A 21309-nucleotide genomic window follows, 5' to 3' on the forward strand; every position below is an offset into this window, starting at 1 on the left:
CTGACCTCAGCCCTGCGCAAGCCAATCGCCTGCCTACTCTAGAGCCAGCACCCTAGGAAGCCCCGGCTCTGCGTCACCCAAAACACTGACAAAAAGCCAATGCAAAGCAGTGATATTAATCCAGAACGAGGCTTGAACCGCAGAGGGGCGTGGTTGGATATCCGGGGTGGGTTGAGCCAGTTGTCCTTTATTCTGACGGGCGGAAACGTCCCGTTGGAAGTCACGAGTAGGAGAATGACTCATGTAGGATGATGCAAGAGCTGGCAAGCAGTGGCCAAGCCTGAGTGCACACGGACCCAGGGGACTTCCCAGGCTGCTGCACTATAACCTTCCATTGTCCACTCACTGTTTACAGCGCCTGGTGGATGCATTTTTTTGACATTTCCATCATATCTGCTGCTGTAATATGCAAAAGAGTTTATGGGCAATATTTGCTGTCTGCTCCTGCAAATGAGCATTTTATAGCTGTAAGTAATTTTTATATGACTAAAGGGTATATTCTGGAATCAGAAAAAAAAGGGTACTTGTGTATTATCACGGCTCCCCCGATATGTGATTGCGCGATTTTTCATCGCATTCGCATGCCATACACCCGATGCACTGCGATGTGATTTTAGCCCCCCTATGCGATGAAAAATTGTATAAGCACCCTAATGGGTGCTTACAATGTTAAATGCTCCCCCGCGCCACCCCCCAGTATAAACGTGAACCCGAAGCGTGGCGAGCCCGCGAGGGGCGGCGGTACGCGTCCTACGACCTTTTCATACCCCCACTATCCACGTTGGCGTGGAGTTGTTTTTCTAAAGTGTGGCGAGCCACCGAGCCCGAAGCGTGGCGAGCGCACGGGTATACCTGTGAACTTATGCGCGTCCCCTCGGGGGTATGAAAAGGTCGTAGGACGCGTACCGCCGCCTATCGTGTGCTCGCGCTCACCACACTTCGGGTTCACGTTTATACTGGGGGGTGGCGTGGGGGTGCATTTAACATTGTAAGCACCCATTAGGGAGCATTTAACATTGTAAGCACCCATTAGAGTGCTTATACAAGTTATAATCGCATCCCATCGCATTGTATGCCAAATGCAATGCCATACAATTTTAAAATTGTATGCCATTGTACAACATCGCGCAATATCGCATCGCATGCCTTATGGTATGCGATGCGATGGGCGCCGTGATAATACAAAAGTACCAAAAAAAGTAGAGTAGTCAGCCAAGTTGCCCATGACATTCAATCAGCTGCTCTGAATTTTTATTGAAGGCTCTGCTCTTTTTACTGGGTTGGATCGATCTCTTCCTCGTTAAATGTTTCCAGCTGAAGGGACAGACCAAATCACCTCACCTCTGATAAAGAAATTGATAAAGAAACTGATGTTCCACCCGACCTTGCTGCTGCCACTGTCCCATTGATCACGTGGTCCAAACTACATTCAGTACAGGTATGGTGGAAGTCCCCGACAGTCGGGATTGCGCCGGTCGTTTCTCCGACATCGGAATCTTGACTGCCAGGAGCCCAGCAGGGAGGGCAAGCACATTGAAGCCCCTTGCAGACTCGCTGCACTCGCCATGCTGTGGGCTCAGGCCACAAGGGAAAATAATTTGGGATCCTGACAGTTGATATTCCAATGTTAGATAAACGACCATTGTAATCCCAACTGTCGGTCATTTATCTGGCACCCTTCTGTACAGAGGAGCTAGCCACAGTCCTTTTTTCACTGCTTCATGAAAAGACCCCTAACTTTATAATTTCTAAGTTGCTGGGATAGGACCTCTGATAAATGCCAATACCAACGAGAGGTAAAGTTATCGCATATGTGATCACCTTACTTCTTACTGTGGACACCACTTTGGTACTGAAAATGCCACATTGCGGAGATTGGTAGATTTTCTAATTAAGCTGCTCTACCTAGGCCAGTATTCAATGCCTCTGATTCGCCATATTTTCTGGGGAATCAGGGAATTTTCTCACAAGAAAAACAATTCGCCCTATTCAATGGACACATTTCTCTGCAAATGAAGAGTGAATGTCTGGCGATTCTCTGTTTGTGATTCTCCGCGATTCGCCAGTGGTTTTCAATGGGGTTTTTAGTGGAATTCGCCGAGAGTGTATTCAATGCTGAAGTGGAGAACTGCTTTCTCCAGTGATTTTCCCCCGGATGGTCCATTTTACATTCGTCATCTTTTTTTGGTGAACTGGAATGTGTTCTTTGAAAATAAAGCGTTTTGGTACTTATGTATTATCTGGGCTCCCATGTTAAATGCACCCCATTTTTTCATACCCCTACTATCCAACTATGCATGGAGTTGATTTTATATAGTGTGGCGAGCGCAGCGAGCCTCCGCGCCCGAAGCGTGGCGAGGGGACGAGGTCTCATAAGAAAAACGGGAGCCCAGATATTACATAAGTACCAGCGTTTTTTATTTTGGTGTCAAAAAATCCGATTTTTTTTTCTGTGAAGGGGCATGCTATTTTTATTCATGTGCTTGCAGCACATGAATATATTTGAATTTTTTTTTTTTAAACAATATATATATATATATTTTTTTAAACATTCACCAGCAGGGGGCCGAGCCGGGAGCCTCTCATTAATATTCATATATTCACTGCACACTGATCCCGATCATTACATATGCACGATCGGGACCAGTGTGGCGGCTCCCTAGCACAGCCCCCTGCCAGCTCTGGGGGACTCGCCCTGTGTCCCCCACAGCCCTCCTTCACCCCCACAGTGTCCGGTGCAGGCAGGGAGGCTTCCATCTAGGTGCGCGCCAGTGGTGTCCAGCAGGTGTGCACCACTGGCACAGCACCTCTAGAGCCCCCCCCCCCCGGCCCAACCCTTCCAGTCCCCCCGTCACCTTTGCCCCGGCAATCGGTACGCAGGAGCTCCCCTGACCAGCCAGCCAGCTGTCACTCATTTTACAGTGACGGCGGCAGGCTCGGGTATGGTCGTCGCGGCTAAGGGGGGACTCTGGAGCGCTCAGGCACCCGTGTCCTCCCGAGCCGACGTAAACATCCACCAGCCTGCTGCCGACGTCACTGCTGAATATGACAGGCGGCTTAGGCCGCGGGGACAGTGGCAGCAGGGAAGCAGCCCCGGCGTACTAACGCCAGAGCGGAGGTGAGGGGGGCTTCCAACTTTCTGTGGTTTGTTTTGCTGGGGCAGGACGTACCTGCCCTGGTAGGTTTGTCCTGCCCCAGCAAAACCCAGCACTCAAGGGGTTAATGAACTGTAAAAAAAATGAAAATAAAGCACATTTAGACATTGGCCAGTGATTATTTTTTTCCCGTTCCCAGGATTAGATTTAAGGTTATTTGAAAATTTTAACATTTTCATAAATTTATACATGGAGTAGCTGATGTAATACACATAATTACAACACTATCAAAGCAGTGATTACACAATGTTACTGCCACCCTAGCTGTTTTCTGCAACCTTGGAAATACCTTGGATTCCAGCTGCTCTTAAATTTTCAAACACCATTAAATATTATTTTTGCTGAAGTATACAAAGGGGGGTAGGTTGCACTAATGAGGTTCAGGTGTGAGTATGATATAAAAAAAAATTAAAAATTATTACGAGCATTTAAAACTTCAATAATAATAATAATAATAATAATAATAATAATAATAAAGACTTAAATTGCACATGATGCTGTGTATAATCCAAAATTATTAATAGTCACCCATACAGCATGTTAACTGTAACAGCATCACCGTGCAATTTAAGTTTGTAATATTATTATTTCTATTAAAGATGTAAATGCTCTTATGCTTGTAATAAATGTTTTTTAATATCATACGCACATCTGAACCTCATTAGCGCAACCTATCCCCCTTTCTACATTTGGGGTACCATAAGGGAGTGACGTCCTTTCTTCTTGGTTGCTGCTTGGCAAACCAGCTCGGATCAAGGCGCCCTTATTAGATAACCTAGGCCCTTATTCTGATCGATGCGGCCCGATCAGAATATGCGGCCGCGACCGTGCAGGCGAATCCCTGCCTTCCATACGGATCGCCACCTGCCGTCCGTACGCGGATATGTGGCGATCCGCATGAAATTGGACGGGGATACGCCTCCTCCATGGTGGGAGCAGCCCCTGCATTCGATGGTCGCCGAACATCGAATGCAGGGCCGCACACTCCACCAGGTCCCGCAACACAAGACCACACGGACACTTGTCCGTGTGAAATCTTGTATGGGGGCGGGCAGCTGACATCCGGCGATGTCAGATGCCCGCCCCGTACCCACGCGTCACGGCCTCATTACCATGCATACGCCCCGCGTTTGCATGGGAACGCCCATGAAACGCGGGGCGTATGCATAGGGTAATGAGGCTAAGTAGCCCCTCACGCCCCTCTACGCCCCCTGTGCGGCGTATAGAGAATCCTTGCGGCGAAATCGCCTGCACATGCGCAGAGTGACCTCTGCACATGCGCAGAAGATAAACATCGGCGGCCCGTACGCAAGCGGGAATATCCGCATCGATCAGAATAAGGGCCCTAGTTATCTCCTCTCTTTTTTTATGCTGAAGTGTGGAGGAATGTGAGAAGTTGCTCTTTATCACAATAGATTGCAAAACTAGACTATCAAATTAATATGGGTGAAAAATGGTATAAGAACAGAAGATTCTGAGGCTTTCTCTCACCCGTTTGTGGAGCCCATTTTGGCACTTTTTGTGCTGGTCAAATTCTAAAAACAATATCAATGTGCCCGAACCATTACTTTCTTTATTGCTGGATGCATGGATCTACGTAGACTAGAGCAATGGCCAGGAATGTTGCAATTACAGTATAATGCCCAAAAAATGCTAAATCATGCACCAAGGTTAAATATTGTATTAAGAACACTATAATGGAAACTATTGAGAATGAAAAAGATCTAGGTGGCAGTATTTCAGGTTATTCAAAGGCAGTGAAGCAATGCAACATAACAACGAGGAAGGCAAGTCAGATGCTTTGTTGCATAAGTAGTGGAATCAGTAGCAGAAAGAAAGCATAATGTCACTGCAGAGGTCATTGTTACAGCCTCATCTAGAATAGTGTATAAGTTCTGGAGGGCATATCTCCATAAGGATATATTAGAGACACAAAGCAGGGCAATTAAATAGTGCCTGGTCTACTCCATAAATTTATCAAGAAAGATTAAAAGATATGTACAGCTTGGATAAGAGAAGGGAAAGGCGGGACATGATAGAAACTTTCAAATATATGAAAAGTTTTAACCACTTCGGTGGTATACCCGGAAATTTTCCACGTTGAGCTGCGCTGCAGGAGTGGGCTCTCCCTGAATATTTCAAGGCATGCCACATGAGCAGGTGTGCGCCAATGGTGTCTCCAGCGGTGCACCACCATTTGGCACCTCCGGCACTTCCCCCTTCTCTGCTCCTACCCCCACCTGGTGCTCAGGTCGCTCACACACTCGCACCACTGGTCCCCGCTGCCAATTCTCCACCGTCACAGCTTGGGGGAGTTCAGGGCCACTCTGGAGTGTTCGGTTGTTTGCGTGTTCGGGCGCCCAAACACATGAATGCTCAAGTGTCAGAACACCAAAGCTCTCCCAAGCCACTCCCGAGGGACCCGAACTTCGCCTACTGGATGCAAACAACCAGTCCAGTCAAAGGGGGCCGGTGGTGAGTATTTCTAGGGCAGGACAAACTTGCCCTGGTAGGTTTATCCTATCACAAGAAAACTCTCCACTCATGGGATGGGTGCAAGAGGGAGACATGGAACACGCACCCAACATTGCGGACAGGGGGCGTGGGGTGGCGGCAGATAGTTACGCCCCATGGGAACGCACAGGGTTTCATGGGCTTTCCCATAAAAACTCTGGGAATTCCCATGGAAATTGCCACGTGACGTGGACACCAGGGGTGGGCAGCTGACATCACAAGATGTCAGCTGCCCGCCCACTTCCTTCCGAATGCCCATTCACATCAGAGTAACCTTAGATGTGCGTGTGCCTTCTGCATCATACGATGGTCGGTGACCATGAAATAATGTGGGTGTTCCCCCTCAGCTTGCAAATGGATGTGTATGTCAAAAATCCTTTCGCACCACATGGATATTCCGTGAATGGGGCATGCAGGCGTCTTGTGCACACACCCCATTCTGGTGGATGGGACGGTGGCGGTGCATGCTGTCAGTTGGCGATCATTGCATTGGGAGCCGCTAACCAGCTCCATCTGTACGAATATCCTTACAAAGAACCAAGGACCCGATTCAGACCTGATCGCTGCAGTGTGAAATGCACGGCGTCTGCTAGCGAAGAAATCCTGCTTCTTTTTTCCTTTGCAAGGTGATTGAAAGGAAGTAGGCATCTGGGAGTGGTAACCGTCCATTTAGTGGGAGTACTAAGGAAAACACAGGCGTGCCATAAAAAACCGCTAGGCATGCATAGAAAAACTCTGATGTGCCCAAGCGTTTTATGGGAGGGTGTGTGACGTTAGCTCCAAGCCAGATATGCCTGTATTTATTGTACACAGATACCACAAGTCTAGGGGCCAGATTCTCTAAGCTTCAAAAGTGATAAAGTGGAGAGTGATAAACAGCCAGCCAATCAGCTCCTGTCTGCCATTTTTCAAATACAGTCTGTGACATGGAAGGTAGGAGCTGATTGGCTGGCTGTTTATCACTCTCAATTGTATCACTTTTGAAGCTTAGAGAATCTAGCCCTAGGTCTGTTACTTATGGCTTACTTATGCAGAGTGCTATGAAAAGTTGTAAAGTTATGTCTAAATGAGTCCCTAAGGAGATCAAAACCGCTTACAGTGTGGGTTCTTCTTAAAGGATTAAAGGGGATATTCAATCCTCCCTCGGCCATTCCCTACGGGGGAGATGGCTGTGGGCCCCTATTCAATGCTGTCTTCCCTGACAGCATCGAACAGGGGATCTCGGCAGAACGTGCCCGACTTCACAAGCAGTCAGGCTCGTTCTCCCGAGAACGGCCGGGATTTGACGAGCTCCCGGCCGCAGCTCGCCGATTCCCATCCACTTCTCGTGGCCATGCCCCCTGCTCGACCTGCAGCAGGCGGTACATTGAATTCCGCCTGCAAATTCTTGGTCGAGCAGACCGAGAACGGGACCAGGTCACGGCTGTCAGGCAAAACCATGCGTTGTAAGTGATTGTCCCTTTCAAAAAACATCCCAGTTCGTCCAGCATCTGGCACGGCCACTAAACTCATAGACCAATAATCTTAGTAGGTGTGAGATTTAGTTTTTATCTGATACTATCATGTGCCCAAAGTCCGCTGATGCACCGAACTGATTCGCCCTTCTCTTTGGTAAGTTACTAACCTCACTATGGTATATATGCAACAAGTGTTGGATCCATTCCGACATTCATTTGTCAGAATGGATCCAACACTACCTATTAAAATGAGCGGGCAAATCCAAATGTCGGGCTGGCACCGTGACCAGGTGAGTGACGACGTGAGGTACTGGGAGGCAGTGGGAGCTGGGACGGTGCCGGGTGCGCGCAGTGGAAGGCGCTGGGAGGATGCTCACCCGGTGCCGTCCTCCCTGCCTCAATCCCCCAATGAGATTGCCGGAAATGGGGCCAAAGCCTGTCGGATTTGGCCGCGTTTCTGTCAAAAGCAGATTGGCAATTAATCCACCAATTCACCTGGTTTCCAAAAGGTCTGAGCATTCCGACTTGTCGGAAAAAAACATGGCATGACTTCACAATCCTCAACAGGCAGGCCAAGCCCCTTTTGTCCTCTGCATGACTGGCATGAGGGAAATGTGGATGCAATTTAATTCCCTATTTTAAATTATTACATTTACATTAGTACAGTATCTTATTTTTATGGTATTCTCTATAAATCATTGGCTATGACAGTGGGCAGTATTCAATGAGAAATATCGCCGCGTGCAGCGAATCCTGTTTAAGATTCGCTGCACACTCGCTGTGTTCGGAGGGCTGGCTGCCACTCCCTCTCTCCGTATTCAATGTCGGAGGGGCGAGTAGCCCCTTGCGGCGAATCTTAACCCCTGCAGCGGACGAGCGTCCGCGGCAGGGAGATTGAAGTCTCCCTGCCTGCCCCAGAACGTATGTGGGGGGGAGGTGGGCTCCCCGGGACCCAGGCAGCACAAGCTGCCCCCCCCCCAGAGCCAGCAGGGGACCGGGTATAGTCACTGCTCCCGATCATGCATATGTAATGATCGGGTGCAGTGAATATATGAATATCTAATGAGCGGCTCGGCTCCCGGCCCCCTGCTGGCTGCTCTGTGTAAAAAAAATAAAAAAAGAATTTTCTTTTTCTCTTTCAATGGTCCTGGTGACACAGCTCAACATTGGGATGTAGGAGGGTCCGTAGGAGCCAGGCACCTATCCTAAAGCTTTTGGAGGGTAGGCTCCTCCCTTCTGCATCCCAGACTCCTCAGTTCGTGTTAGGTGCCCACTGGAGTGGGTGCTATTCTAAAGGGCTGCTGGAGCAGCAGCAGAGTTTTTTTATTTTATTAACTTTTACAATAGCTAGGTATGCACAGTGTGAGGATTCTCATTGAATCCTCACACTGACAGCGCAGCAGGAGCTGACAGAAGCGCGTCCTGTCAGCTCACTGTGCACGGGGGAGACGCTGTCTGGTCTCCCTGTGCAGCGCTTACAGCTTCTATTAAGAAGCTGCCTGGGCTCCGGAGCGCTCTGAAATCGGCTTCACGCTAGGTGGGGATCATGGGGGACAGGCGCTCCGTGATGGCGGCGGCCATTTTCTGCAGAGCTTACACACTGAGCTCCTATATGAGAGGACAGCAGTGTGTTACAGGCATGTTCCAAGTGGTCCCCAGCAGAGGGGGAGACACTGGAACTTGGAGATCCTGCAGTGGGAGCGGCTGTCTGGGGGTGGTTGGCGCCAAAAGCCATGGACCCCGCAGCAGCAGGGACTTGGTCTCTTCCCTCACTCTGTTTTGGCGCCATTCGGAACGCTTGCAGCGGAGCTGAGCTGGCTGACAGATCCTGGCAGAGTGATTGGATTTCCTGGGCATCGTTTTCCCCACTGTGAACGCTTCAGACAGATAAGTGACTGAGTACATTGGATCTGTATAAAACGCCTGTACATTTTGCCCTGTGACTGTGTTAATTTTACATCATGTCTGAGCAACAGTCTGTGGCTTTGGGGGAGGGAGCCCTTAATGCATTGAGCGCCTGCAGTGTTTGTACACTGAATTTTGTCCCTGAGCAGATGGCCAAGGGGGGCTTGTGTATAACTTGCGCTGCTGTGAGACCCAGAGGGTAGAGCAATCGGAACCTGCGTGGGCCAGTGCCCTGGGCAGGTCTGTTAATGCCTTAGTGCAATTGCTGAACAGGCAGAGTGATGTGTTGGTAGCTTCCCCGAGACCTTTGTCATCATCTCAGTAGTCCTCTGGCTCCTTGCCTCTGACCCAGGCAGATCCTGGCTTCTTACAAGTCATGCAGGATACTGCTAAGGGGATCAGCAGGTTTAATGATTTGTTAGACAAATTTGATGGTGATACTGTGGGGACCCCTAAAAGGTCTTATTCAGTGCCATTGCTTGTTGCTGAAGAGGAGGGAGAGTACACAGACATCCCCTGGGATCAGGGTGATGACTCTGAGGATTCCTCGGCCTCAGGGGTGGAGGATTTGATTACTGCTGTTAAACAGGCTTTGAACTTGTCTGTGGAGGATAAAACTCCTGCAAAAGGTGTTTTTAAAAGGCAGCGTAAGGAAACTGTTACCTTTCCTGCGGATGAAGGTTTACAGGATTTATTGGAAGGGGCTTGGAAAACGCCCGATAAAAGGCTGCTGATGCCTAAGAGATTTTTAAGTCTATACCCCATGCCTGAGGCTCATGCAGACCTCTGGGAAAAGGTTCCGGTGGTAGATGCTTCTGTGGCACGGCTTTCTAAAGCCACGGTGCTACCTGTCCAGGGGGGGGCAGCCTTTAAGGACCTCGTAGACAAGAAGCTGGAAGGTAACCTCAAGGCAATATTTGAGGGGGTAGGCTACACCTTACGCCTTCTTATAGCATCAGCCTGGGTCTCTAAGGCCATGATTGTGTGGGCCAATGACCTGTGTACAATTTTACATGCTGATCCATGTGTGTTGCTGCTAGCTGAGAAGCTTAAAGCAGCTGCGGAGTATGTGCTTGAGGCTGAGGAGGAAGCTCTCAAAATGACTTCCAGAGTTTCCACAGTGTCCGTCAATGCCAGGAGAGTACTTTGGCTTAAAGCCTGGGAGGCGGATAATGAATCAAAAAAGGCTTTAGAGGCATTAGCTTTTAAAGGAAAGCTGTTGTTTGGTTCAGAGCTGGAAGAAATTTTTAAGCAGGCCACGGGAGGCAAAAGTACCTTCCTGCCGTCTCCTGCAGCTAAGCAGGCCTCAAGGTTTTCTGCTTTTAGGCCGTCCTTTCGGCCCTCCCCTAGAGGGGGTGCGTCCTTTCGCGGACAGTCTTTTAGGGGAAAGTTTCAGTCCTCCAGGGGCAAGGCCCCAAAGTCAAAGTTTGGTTCCTTTCATAAGAAACCAAGCACCAAAGGAGAGGACAAGCCCTCCACATGACTACCTGGGGATTACCCCAGCGGTGGTCAAGGTGGGGGGGCGTCTGAGATGGTTCAGGGCTGCATGGGCATTGTTGGACCGGGATTCCTGGGTGCTAGACATTGTATCCCAGGGTTACAGAATTCCCTTCAAAGCTCTTCCTCCGAGAAGATTCATTCCTACACCACTGCCAAAGGAGTCGCGGCTCCGTGTTGCTCTTTTGGCGGCGGCTCAATCTCTCTTAGAGAAAGGGGTGGTTATCCCGGTTCCTCGAGCGGAGTGGAAGAAAGGCTTTTATTCCACTCTGTTTTTGGTGCCCAAGCCAGACGGGTCTTTCAGACCAATCTTAAATCTAAAGTCCTTGAATCTCCATCTGTGGGTAGACCATTTCAAGATGGAATCTCTACGGTCTGTGCTGCTAAGCCTGGACCAGGGAGAATTTTTGGCATCCACGGATGTCCAGGACGCATATCTTCATGTGCCAATCCACCCGGAACATCAGGCTCTCTTGAGGTTTGTGATAGGAGACCTGCATTTGCAATTCCAGGCGTTGCCCTTTGGTCTGGCCACAGCACCAAGGGTATTCACCAAAATAATGTCAGTAATGGCGGCGACCCTCTGACGGAGGGGAATCACTGTTATTCCGTATTTGGACGACCTGCTGTTCAAAGCAGAGTCAGCAGAAAAGTTGCAGAGTCACTTGGCAGAAGCCATTAGGTTTTTGCAGGCTCCAGTTGGCTTTTAAATTTACAAAAGTCTCAGTTGGTGCCGTCACAGAGACTCCAGTTCCTGGGAGTTGTCCTGGATACCCATCTACATCGGGTATTCCTACCAGAGACAAAGGCCAGGGACCTGGCCTCCTTGGTGCGGGAGATCCTGGCGTCTCAGAGTCCATCGGTTTGGAGGTGTCTCAAACTGTTGGGGAAAATGGTGGCGACTTTCGAGACGCTACAGTTCGCCAGGTTCCACTCTCGAGTGTTCCAGTGGAACATCTTGACATCCTGGTCAGGGAATACTCCAGAGACACGGTCTTCCCTGCATTGGTGGATGGAGGTGGATTCCCTTCAGTGGGGGCGATCTCTGCAGTCCTGGGACTGGCTGGTAGTCACTACCGACGCCAGTCTCAGGGGCTGGGGGGCAGTGGTTTTGGACCTGCGCCTCCAGGGCTTATGGACCTCGTCGGAGTCTGCCTTGCCGATCAATATCCTGGTACTGCGGGCTGTGTGGAAAGTGATATCTCTGGCAGGAGCAAGATTGCAGGGTCTTCCTTTAAGGATTCAGACCGACAACGCCACAGCTGTGGCGTACCTGAATCATCAGGGAGGCACACGCAGCAAACTGGCCATGTGGGAGGTTTCCCGGATCTTCTTGTGGGCGGAACAGAATGTTCCAGCGTTGTCAGCGATATTCATCCCAGGGGTGGAGAATATCGAGGCCGATTTCCTGAGCAGGGAGGAGCTGCTAAAAGCCTGAACCCACAGGTGTTTCATCAGATTACACTGAAGTGGGGAACTCCGGAGGTGGACCTGATGGCATCGAGGTTAAATCATCAGGCGCCCAGGTTCTATGCCAGGACAAGAGATCCACTGGCCGAAGCAGTGGATGCAATGACTATTCCCTTGGAGGGGAATCTGCTTTATGCCTTTCCGCCGTTTCCAATGCTGGTGAGAGTATTGAAAAGAATCCAGTCCCAAGGAATTCCAGTGATTCTAGTAGCCCCGGATTGGCCAAGGAGGTCCTGGTACTCGAGGCTTCAGAGATTGTCTGTGGACTCGTGGCGTCTACCTCTGAGGTCAGATCTGTTAAACCAAGGGCCGTTCTTACACATGGATTCAGCTCGGCTAAATTTGACGGCTTGGCTATTGAAACCGCCATCTTGAAGAACAAGGGTTTCTCAGAGGCTGTGGTTAACACCATGGTAAAAGCTAGGAAGTCAGTGTCTTCAGCAAACTATTATAGGGTCTGGAAGACCTATATTAGGTGGTGTGAAAGGCAGAAGTCGCATAGCGGTTTCGACTTTCAAAATTGTTGGAGTTTTTGCAGGATGGTTTTTCGTCTGGGTTAAGCCTTCAATCACTCAAGGTACAGATATCGGCCTTGTCGATTTATTTCCAGAAAAGGATAGCTTTGCTACCGGAGGTGCAAACCTTCCTGCAAGGGGTTTCACGATTGAAACCTCCCTACAAGCAACCAGTGGCTCCATGGGATTTATCGCTGGTACTGGAGTGTCTTCAAAAGGTGCCTTTTGAGCCGCTGAGGTCGGCTGACCTTAAGTTCCTTACATGGAAGCTTTTATTTTTGTTGGCTGTTGCGTCAGCAAAGAGAGTATCAGAGTTGGGAGCGTTGTCATGCAAGTCTCCTTTACTTATTTTTCATGATGATAGGGCTGTTCTTCGAACAGAACCCTAATTTTTGCCAAAAGTAGTCTCTGCTTTTCATCTAAATCAGGAGATAGTTCTGCCTGTGTTTCAACCCCCAGAGGGTTCAAGAAAAAGGGACAAATTGAGGAATTTGGATGTTGTGCGCGCCTTGCGCATTTATGTGGAAAGGGTGAAGGGTGTCAGGAAGACTGACACTTTGCTAGTCTTGTATGATGTGCACAAGATTGGTTGGCCTGCCTCTAAGCAGACCATTGCTAGGTGGTTGCGTTCTGTTATTGCCTTTGCATATACTAAGGTTGGTAGGCCTGTGCCGGGCAGGATTAATGCGCATACCACCAGGTCGGTCGCCACCTCTTGGGCGGTTCGACATGGGGCCACAGCTGAGCAGGTTTGCAGGGCCGCCACTTGGTCATCTGTTCACACTTTTGCCAAATTCTATAGGTTCCATGAGTTCGCGTCGGAGGACGCATCATTCGGGCGAGCAGTGCTGAGAGCTGCAGACCTGAGCGTACCCACCCAAAGGACCGGCTCTGGAACGTCCCAATGTTGAGCTGTGTCACCAGGACCATTGAAAGAGAAAAAGGGATTTTTGTAAGAACTTACCGTTCGAATCCCTTTCTCTGATATGGTCCTGGTGACACAGCGATCCCTCCCTTACGCTCAGTAAGTATGCCAGTGTTCATGATGTTTCATGTTATATATGGTTGAAAAGTTATTTTGAAATTGTGCATATAATATGTGCAGGCGTTTGTACTGAGTTAATGTATTCCAGTGGCTTTGAAAGATTGAACTGAGGAGTCTGGGATGCAGAAGGGAGGAGCCTACCCTCCAAAAGCTTTAGGATAGGTGCCTGGCTCCTACGGACCCTCCTGCATCGCAATGTTGAGCTGTGTCACCAGGACCATATCAGAGAAAGGGATTCGAACGGTAAGTTCTTACAAAAATCCCTTTTTAAATTAAAATATATATTCATGTGCTATAAGCACATGAATAAAATAGCATGCCCCTTCACAGAATAAAATTCCTGATTTTTTTACACCAAAATTAAAACAAGAAAAACTTTTATTTAAAAAGTTCACATTCCACTTCTCCATGAAAAGATGGATACACGGAGGGACACGGCGAAAATCACTCAGAAAGACGGCGAGAAGTGCACATTGAATAGGGTTGCTCGCTTTTTGAGTCTCCGTCCAACGCGAGAAAAGCACAAACTCGACCATAAAACATGGCGAATTTTTCTCATTGAATACTGCCCAGTGTCTCGAGCTGTTCTTCTGGATTAGCTCACCAGCTTCATGTGTCATCCTGGCATTGTCTGTGGTTATCTTTGCATGGCATTAGCTGCATTACATCCGTTTCCTGGTTGACAGTATGGGGCAAATTTACTAAAGCTTCTAAAAATGAAAAAAGATGATGTTGCCCATAGCAACCAATCAGATTATGTCGATCATTTTCTAGGATGTAATAGAGAAATTATAGACAGAATTTGATTGATTGCTATGAGCAACATCACCTATTTTAGAAGCTTTAGTAAAACCATGTGCACGGCAGGTGGGGCAGATGTAACGTGTAGAGAGAGTTAGATTTGTGGGTACTTGTGTACAATCACGCCTCCCACGATGTCCATCGCATAGCAAAAAAATTGCATGCGATCGCATGTTCAATGGCCCCCAAATGTCATTTTTGAGGCTGTACCACCCCCACTATCAACGCAAACCCGAAGCGTGGCGAGCGTAGCGAGCCCGCGAGGGGCGGCGGTACGCGTCCCACAACCTTTTTCATACCCCCACTATCCACGTTGGCATACCAAGATAAGATAATGAATAAGACAAGATAAATAATACCAAGAACACTTTACAAAAACTATTTCCTGATAAAGGGTCCCAAAATCAATAATGGTTATCATTTCTAATTTCGTTATGCTTTCCTACCTATCATCCTTTCTCAAATACCGCAGAATGCGGTTAGATATTTTGAGTCACAGTTGTGGACAGGAGGAGACATTATGGGCCGTATTCAACGCGGCCGACCAGGAGGTTAAACGCCGGGGATGGCTAAAAACAAGCGACCCTTGCTGTTTAACCCCCGCGCCGGTCACTCACCGTATTCAATGTTCCGGGGGAACCCTCCGTCAGATGATGGCGAGGATTCCTCCAAACAGCGTCGCTCACAGCTAATGCAGGGAGCCCGCTGCATTTAACCGTGAGCCTAGCTGTTTTAGCGGCCGCACACGCTGTTTCCACATCGCTGTAATAACCCAGTGACGTGGAAACTCCATGTGCAAGGGAGTCATTTGTGTACTGATCGTGCGAGCTGTGACAAGCAGTCAGCACTGCTCGCTGTCACAGCTCGCAGAAAGCATTGAATATACCCCTATGTGCAATAATGCTCACAATTATATTCATGTTCTCATAATCACTCTTTTACTTTCCTAGAAGTTTTACCGACATATTTTTACAAGAACATTCTAGCATGTTAATTACGGTTTTATTATGACATGTACTGAAACTGTTTATTGTGTCTTTTCTACAATTTCCACACATAATACCTTCTGAATTAATGTGATCCTGCATATTCATCTCCATCGTTCTCCTTCCATTTTTCTCCATCCTAGCACTTTAAACAATGTGATCTTTCAAGTTTTTTTTTTCACCCTCTGGTATATAAACTGGTACTTGTGTATTTTGGCGGCGCCCCCGATGTCCGTCGTACGACGAACAGATTGCATTGCATCGCATGCCATGCACCCGATGGCATACGATGCGATGCAACGCGATTTTGAACCCCTATACGACCAAAAATCGTAAATAAGCACCCTAAAGGGTGCTTTTGAGCACCCAAATGGGTGCTTACAATGTTAAATGCACCCCCACGCCACCCCCCCACTATAAACGTGAACCCGAAGCGTGGCGAGCGCAGCGAGCCCGCGAGGGTCGGCGGTACGCGTCCTACGACCTTTTCATACCCCCACTATCCACGTCAGCGTGGAGTTGAGAATAGAATAGTGTGGCGAGCGCAGCGAGCCACCGAGCCCGAAGCGTGGCGAGCGGGCGCGGATACCTTCACAGGTAAACGCGTCCCTTCGCGGGCTTCACAGGTATCCGCGTCCCCTCGCGGGGCTCGCTGCGCTCGCCACGCTTCGGGCTCGGTGGCTCGCTGCGCTCGCCACACTATTCTATTCTCAACTCCACGCCGACGTGGATAGTGGGGGTATGAAAAGGTCGTAGGACGCGTACCGCCGCCCCTCGCGGGCTCGCTGCGCTCGCCACGCTTCGGGTTCACGTTTATAGTGGGGGGGGGTGGCGTGGGGGTGCATTTAACATTGTAAGCACCCATTTGGGTGCTTAACATTGTATAAGCACCCATTAGGGTGCTTATACAATGTTTAATCGCATCGCATCGTATGGCATTGTATGCCATGTACAATGGCATACAATTTCAAAATTGTATGCCATCGTGCACTATCGTACGATATCGCGTCGCATCGCATACCATCGTATGCGTTATGGTATGCGATGTGATGGGCGCCGCCAAAATACACAAGTACCTATAAACTTCTTTTTTTAATTTGTTTTATTTAGTGTTTTAACAGTTTCTTATATAGCGCAGCAAATTCTGTTGTCCGTTACAATTGGAAACAATGATATAACAAACTGCATATTAACAAACAGTTAAAAGGGTAGGAGGGCCTTGCTCGCAAGCTTACCATAATATGATTTTTGACAATTTTCTTTTAATAAGATGCTCCAATGTTTCTTTATGATTTTGATTGATTCTAATGGGTATTGTAGTCAGTGATCAGTGTGATCTCTTCTTTTTTCTGTTCCTAGATTTCGTCCCCTTCTTCTCAGGATCTGAGAATTCCATTCCATCAACATTGCAATATTTATTACAGGCTTCCTCAACCTTACCAATGCTTGTAGCCTTTTTGCTGTTTAAGTGCTTCTCTTTTGTTCTACACTCTGATTTAGAGCAATTCCTACTCATCCTGTTTAACTATTTAGTATAGAAGTAAGCCATTTATGAAAAGGTTACTATTCTGCTTAAGATAACAATTACAGACAGTCGCTGTACTGTAGCTCTTGGTATGAATAGAATTTTCCTCTATGTAAGCAGTGAGGTCCAAAAAAATAACAGATTGGGTGCTGGTTTAAAATGTTAATTTAATATTTCTTTCATTATGTTCAAAATCCTTCAAAAGAGACACCCCTCCTTCAAAATTAAGAGATCACCATTTCATCCATTTATTAGGGATGGCCATCGACAATCGATGATTCGAAATCATTGATGGTTCATGGCCGATGTCGAATACTTTTGCCATCGATGGGGGAGAACCAGATGGTTTCCCTCCATCAATGGAATAGCAAAACAATGTTTTGATTTTTCTTTTTAAGTGCCGGGACACTGAGCATAGCTACGCCCCCTGACACCCGCAAAGCCCCACCCCCTGTGTTTTGATTGGCCCACAGGCCAATCAATCAAATACAATGGATGACCATCGATATGTAAAACTATCGATGGTCATCCATTGCATAGTTAAGCACTATCGATGGCCAGTTGCAGAATTGCCATCAATGGCAACCATCAATGGCAATGGCAACGATGGCCATCCCTACCATTTATTGACTTCAGCATACCAGGTTCGACCCAAACTGATGTCCACAAAACACCATGGTAGTTTCCCAAAGTACCATGAATAGATTGGCATAGGTTAGGGCATCCTGGTACCCCTTGCATTCCATTTGTTTGCAAATAGAATTTATTATAAACCAGAAGAAGCTATTGGTTAAGATAAACTCCAGTTTCCAATAAGAAAGGATTCATGACTTGTATCATGCTTTTATTATCAGGGGACTAGGTTATCTTATTAAGTATATGTATGATTTCTACAGAGCCCTCAAGATAAGATCTAGTTTTTATCTAATGGTTGCAATTTGTGATACATAAACTCTGATTAGTTAGCTGTAATAAATTTGGTGCCAGCAACTATCACTCTTCCAGGGGGTCTATCTTTATCTTTGTGGATCTTTGGGGGAGATTCTCAGCTTTTTCTTGATATTGTTTGATGTTTTTGTTCTCAGTGGTGGTGGCAGAGCTAATTGCCAGTGCTGCCAAGAGGTCTGCCGGGCCCCGGTAAAAATGTTGGGGAGTTGGCCTAATCGTAAGTGGCGTGATCACGCTCCCTTAGTGTAAAAAAAAAATGGATATTTTTTTAATAACCACCAATCAGGGGGACAGGGGGTTGATAGGGGAGTGTGATCACCCTTCCCTTCCCCTCAGCAACCTCACTGCAGCACAGCACATGACAGTATGTGCTGTGCTGACAGCAGGAGTTTCTCCTATGCAGTCACATTCTGACAGCATGAGAGCTCATGCCGATGCTGCTCTGGAGGAAGGAAGGGGGGGTTGTGGAAACGCCGGGAGACAACGCTGACGAACGCAGCCTCCGGCGGAAGCCACTGGGGTTGCCCGGCAACGGAGGACGCCGGCGAGGGCAGGCGGTGGATGTGATTCTACCCGCTCTGGCGTTGATGGGCAGCGGGTGGAACGCTGTCCAGCGCGTGCTTTCACACATGGGGGTAATTAAGCTGGGACAGGGATTCTTCTGTGATTGGACGCATTCCCTTTTTAAGGAAGCTAGCCCAGCCAGTCCCCGCTGGTGATAGCTTCTGTTCCTGTGCCTGTCGCCTGCCTGATCCTCTCTCCCAGTGACTGTCAGCTCCTGGAGGTCTGTCCCAGTGGTCGTGTCCTGTGCTGTGCTTTGCGTTTCTTGTTCAGTGTGTCTTGTTTGTGGAGTGCCTTTGGTGTGGTGTATTTTATCTTTTGTATGCGATGTGGTCGCCAGTGGTTGGCGACTAGGTTTCTGGCGCAGTTAGTCGCGTTAGTTAGTTTGGGCAAGTTGCCCTCTTTCTTATTTTTTCCAGTCAGGTCCTTTAGCTAGTTCTCCTTTTGGCTGTACCCTTGGGGGGTCCCAGACTCTTTGTCCCCACATAACACCTGGTTGCACCAAAGCTGTATCGGGCTTAACTCGCTACTTTAAACGTGATGACTACAGGCGAAGCCTAGCATCCGCAGGAGTCAGTCACCACCTTGGGGGTCAACAGAGTCAGTGAAGGACATTACTGTGGCTGTCCTAAACAGCGGTCACGGCTGCGGGTTCACACCCGATATCATAACACTATTGGGGATTAACACAGAGGTAGTGAAGTGGAGGTGGAATCAGAGAAACAAACACTAAAGGAGCGGTTAGATAGGTAGGATGAGAACCAAGAGAGGGCTGTGTCTTTAAGACCTAGGGTTTGTAATGTTTGTATGAGAAGTGTGTGGTCAACAGTGTCAAAAGCCGCAGAGAGATCTAGAAGAAGTAGTAGTCAGAATTGGCCTTTAGACTTAGCATTGACAAAATCATTCACAACTTTAGTCAGTGCGGTCTCTATAGAGTGTTGGGAACAAAAGCCTGACTGGAGTGGGTCCAATAAATTGTCCAAGTTAAGAAAGTGTGTGAGGCAAGTATGGGCAAGTCTTTCGAGTAGATTGGAGGTGCATGGAGAGATGGGGTGGTAGTTTGATAGAGAGCTTGGGACAGAATTGTGTTTTTGTTTTTTTTCAGAAACGGAGTAATAACTGCATGTTTGAACAATGAAGGAAAGATACAAGTAGAGAAAACGAGGTTACAGATTTTAGTTAAGGTTGGATGAGCAGAGGAGATAAAGATGTACTTACTTTCTTGAATGTTTTTTAAAATATTGACCTTAGTTTGAAAAGTAGGAGGGTTCCTTTTATGTTCATTAAGTGCATGATTCCTCAAATGATAGATTCTTGTATATTGCAATTTCTTGCTTTTTATTTGTAGTGGATTCCTTCTTTCTTTTCTGTTTCTTTCTCGTATGTCTCTTTGTCCCCCTTTGTTTGCCCCTTTTAGTTTTATCATTTGGGGCTGCTGGAGATAAGCTAAAAAAAATCATTACTCACATTTTCATATCTATTGGAAGTTTTTCAATTGGTCCTTATATATACAATTATTAGACCTATCTTTTTGTTGTCTTTCTTCCTTGAATCTAGGCCTATTATTGAACTTTGCTAATGTGTATGTATTTTTGGGATATCTACTGAGTCTAAATCCCTTCTGTTATCTTTTATCAATTTATCTTTTTGCTGGAATTGCCTTTTTAACATATACCGTATGTGTCTATGTCTTTAAAAGTTCCTTTCTTTTTTTGTAATGGAATGTTCTCTCCATTCTCTCACATCCTTTTATTATTTTATTTTATTTTTTACTCTTTCTTATTTTTGCTATGCTAAATGAAAGCTATTCTTGTATTTCTCAGAACATTTACAAACTATGGTAGAACCATGCTCTGATATTTCAATCTCAGCTTCAATTTTCTTCAGTTCCTTCCCTCTCTCTTTAATGAACAGTCTAATTAGAAACAAGGATTAGGAATCAAGGACGAAATGTAATGCAGCCCGAGTTTGGTGGCAGTACGGGGTGCCGGCTGAGCTTGGATGTTTTTTTTAAGGGGCAATCACTTACATGACAAATCCATGACCCTTTAAAAAAACATCCAATTTTGGACGGCATCCCGCACTGCCGTTGAAGGCAAGCATTACATTCCACCCCTTTTTCAAAATTGGGTGAATAGTTGGTGAATAAGGGAATTTCACAAAGTCCATGTCTCCTGGGAACAACATTCTCTGCAAAATATATCTTCTTCTATTTTTATAGAAGATTCCTGTTATATATATTGTCAGAATGTCCGACAGTGTTTAGCTGTCAGAGTCAGTACAACTGATTCTTTTGACTCATTTCCTGACAATGGCATGTTCCCGACATGTCTACTAACTCGACCCATTCCCTGGTCACTGCCCAGGAAGGCCTAGTGGAAATTGCATGTCAACCCCCCCCCCCCCCCCCCCCCCCCCCCATTTTGTAGACATGCTAGATGCAGTGTCTGCATTAACAGATTTTAGATGCAGCAAGTGGATCACAGATATATGCAGCTGGCATCTATTTCCTTCAGACACACCTCCTGCTGCATTTGCATTTAATTTACAGTATTGCACAGCTGCTTCCTTACATCATACTTCTCTACTTTCCTGGAACAATCGGGAGCCTCCTAAAAATTTGATGACTCTCCTGACCCCTCCGGAAGAATGGGCAAGTCTCCTGATGCCTGCTCCACCTCGTGATCCAGCCGCCTATTTACTGAGTGAAGTGGGAGGTCCGGGCAGATGATTTCTCACTAAATTGCATCATTGTACATTGATGGTAAACTCAGCATTACATAGCGGAGGCAGGGCTATGATTACGTGATTGCAGCTACGATGCCCCATACTATACTGTCTTCTATGAAATGCACAGCTACTCCCCCACTACCTGTGATGCATCACACCCCCAGAACCACACCACACCAACATGGCTGCCCACTGCCAGA

At 47.4% G+C, this 21309-nt stretch overlaps 1 long non-coding RNA gene across 1 annotated transcript; it reads left to right on the forward strand.

Moving 5' to 3' along the window:
- The first annotated feature begins 119 nt into the window (after positions 1-119).
- Positions 120-20772, forward strand: LOC146057744 (uncharacterized). The gene is made up of 3 exons (XR_014469768.1): positions 120-467; positions 1261-1438; positions 16705-20772. It is a non-coding gene; the product is annotated as an uncharacterized LOC146057744 (long non-coding RNA).
- Positions 20773-21309: the final 537 nt, after the last annotated feature.

Source organism: Crinia signifera, chromosome 2, assembly GCF_055691185.1.
Source record: "Crinia signifera chromosome 2, ASM5569118v1, whole genome shotgun sequence".
Classification (NCBI taxonomy): domain Eukaryota; kingdom Metazoa; phylum Chordata; class Amphibia; order Anura; family Myobatrachidae; genus Crinia; species Crinia signifera.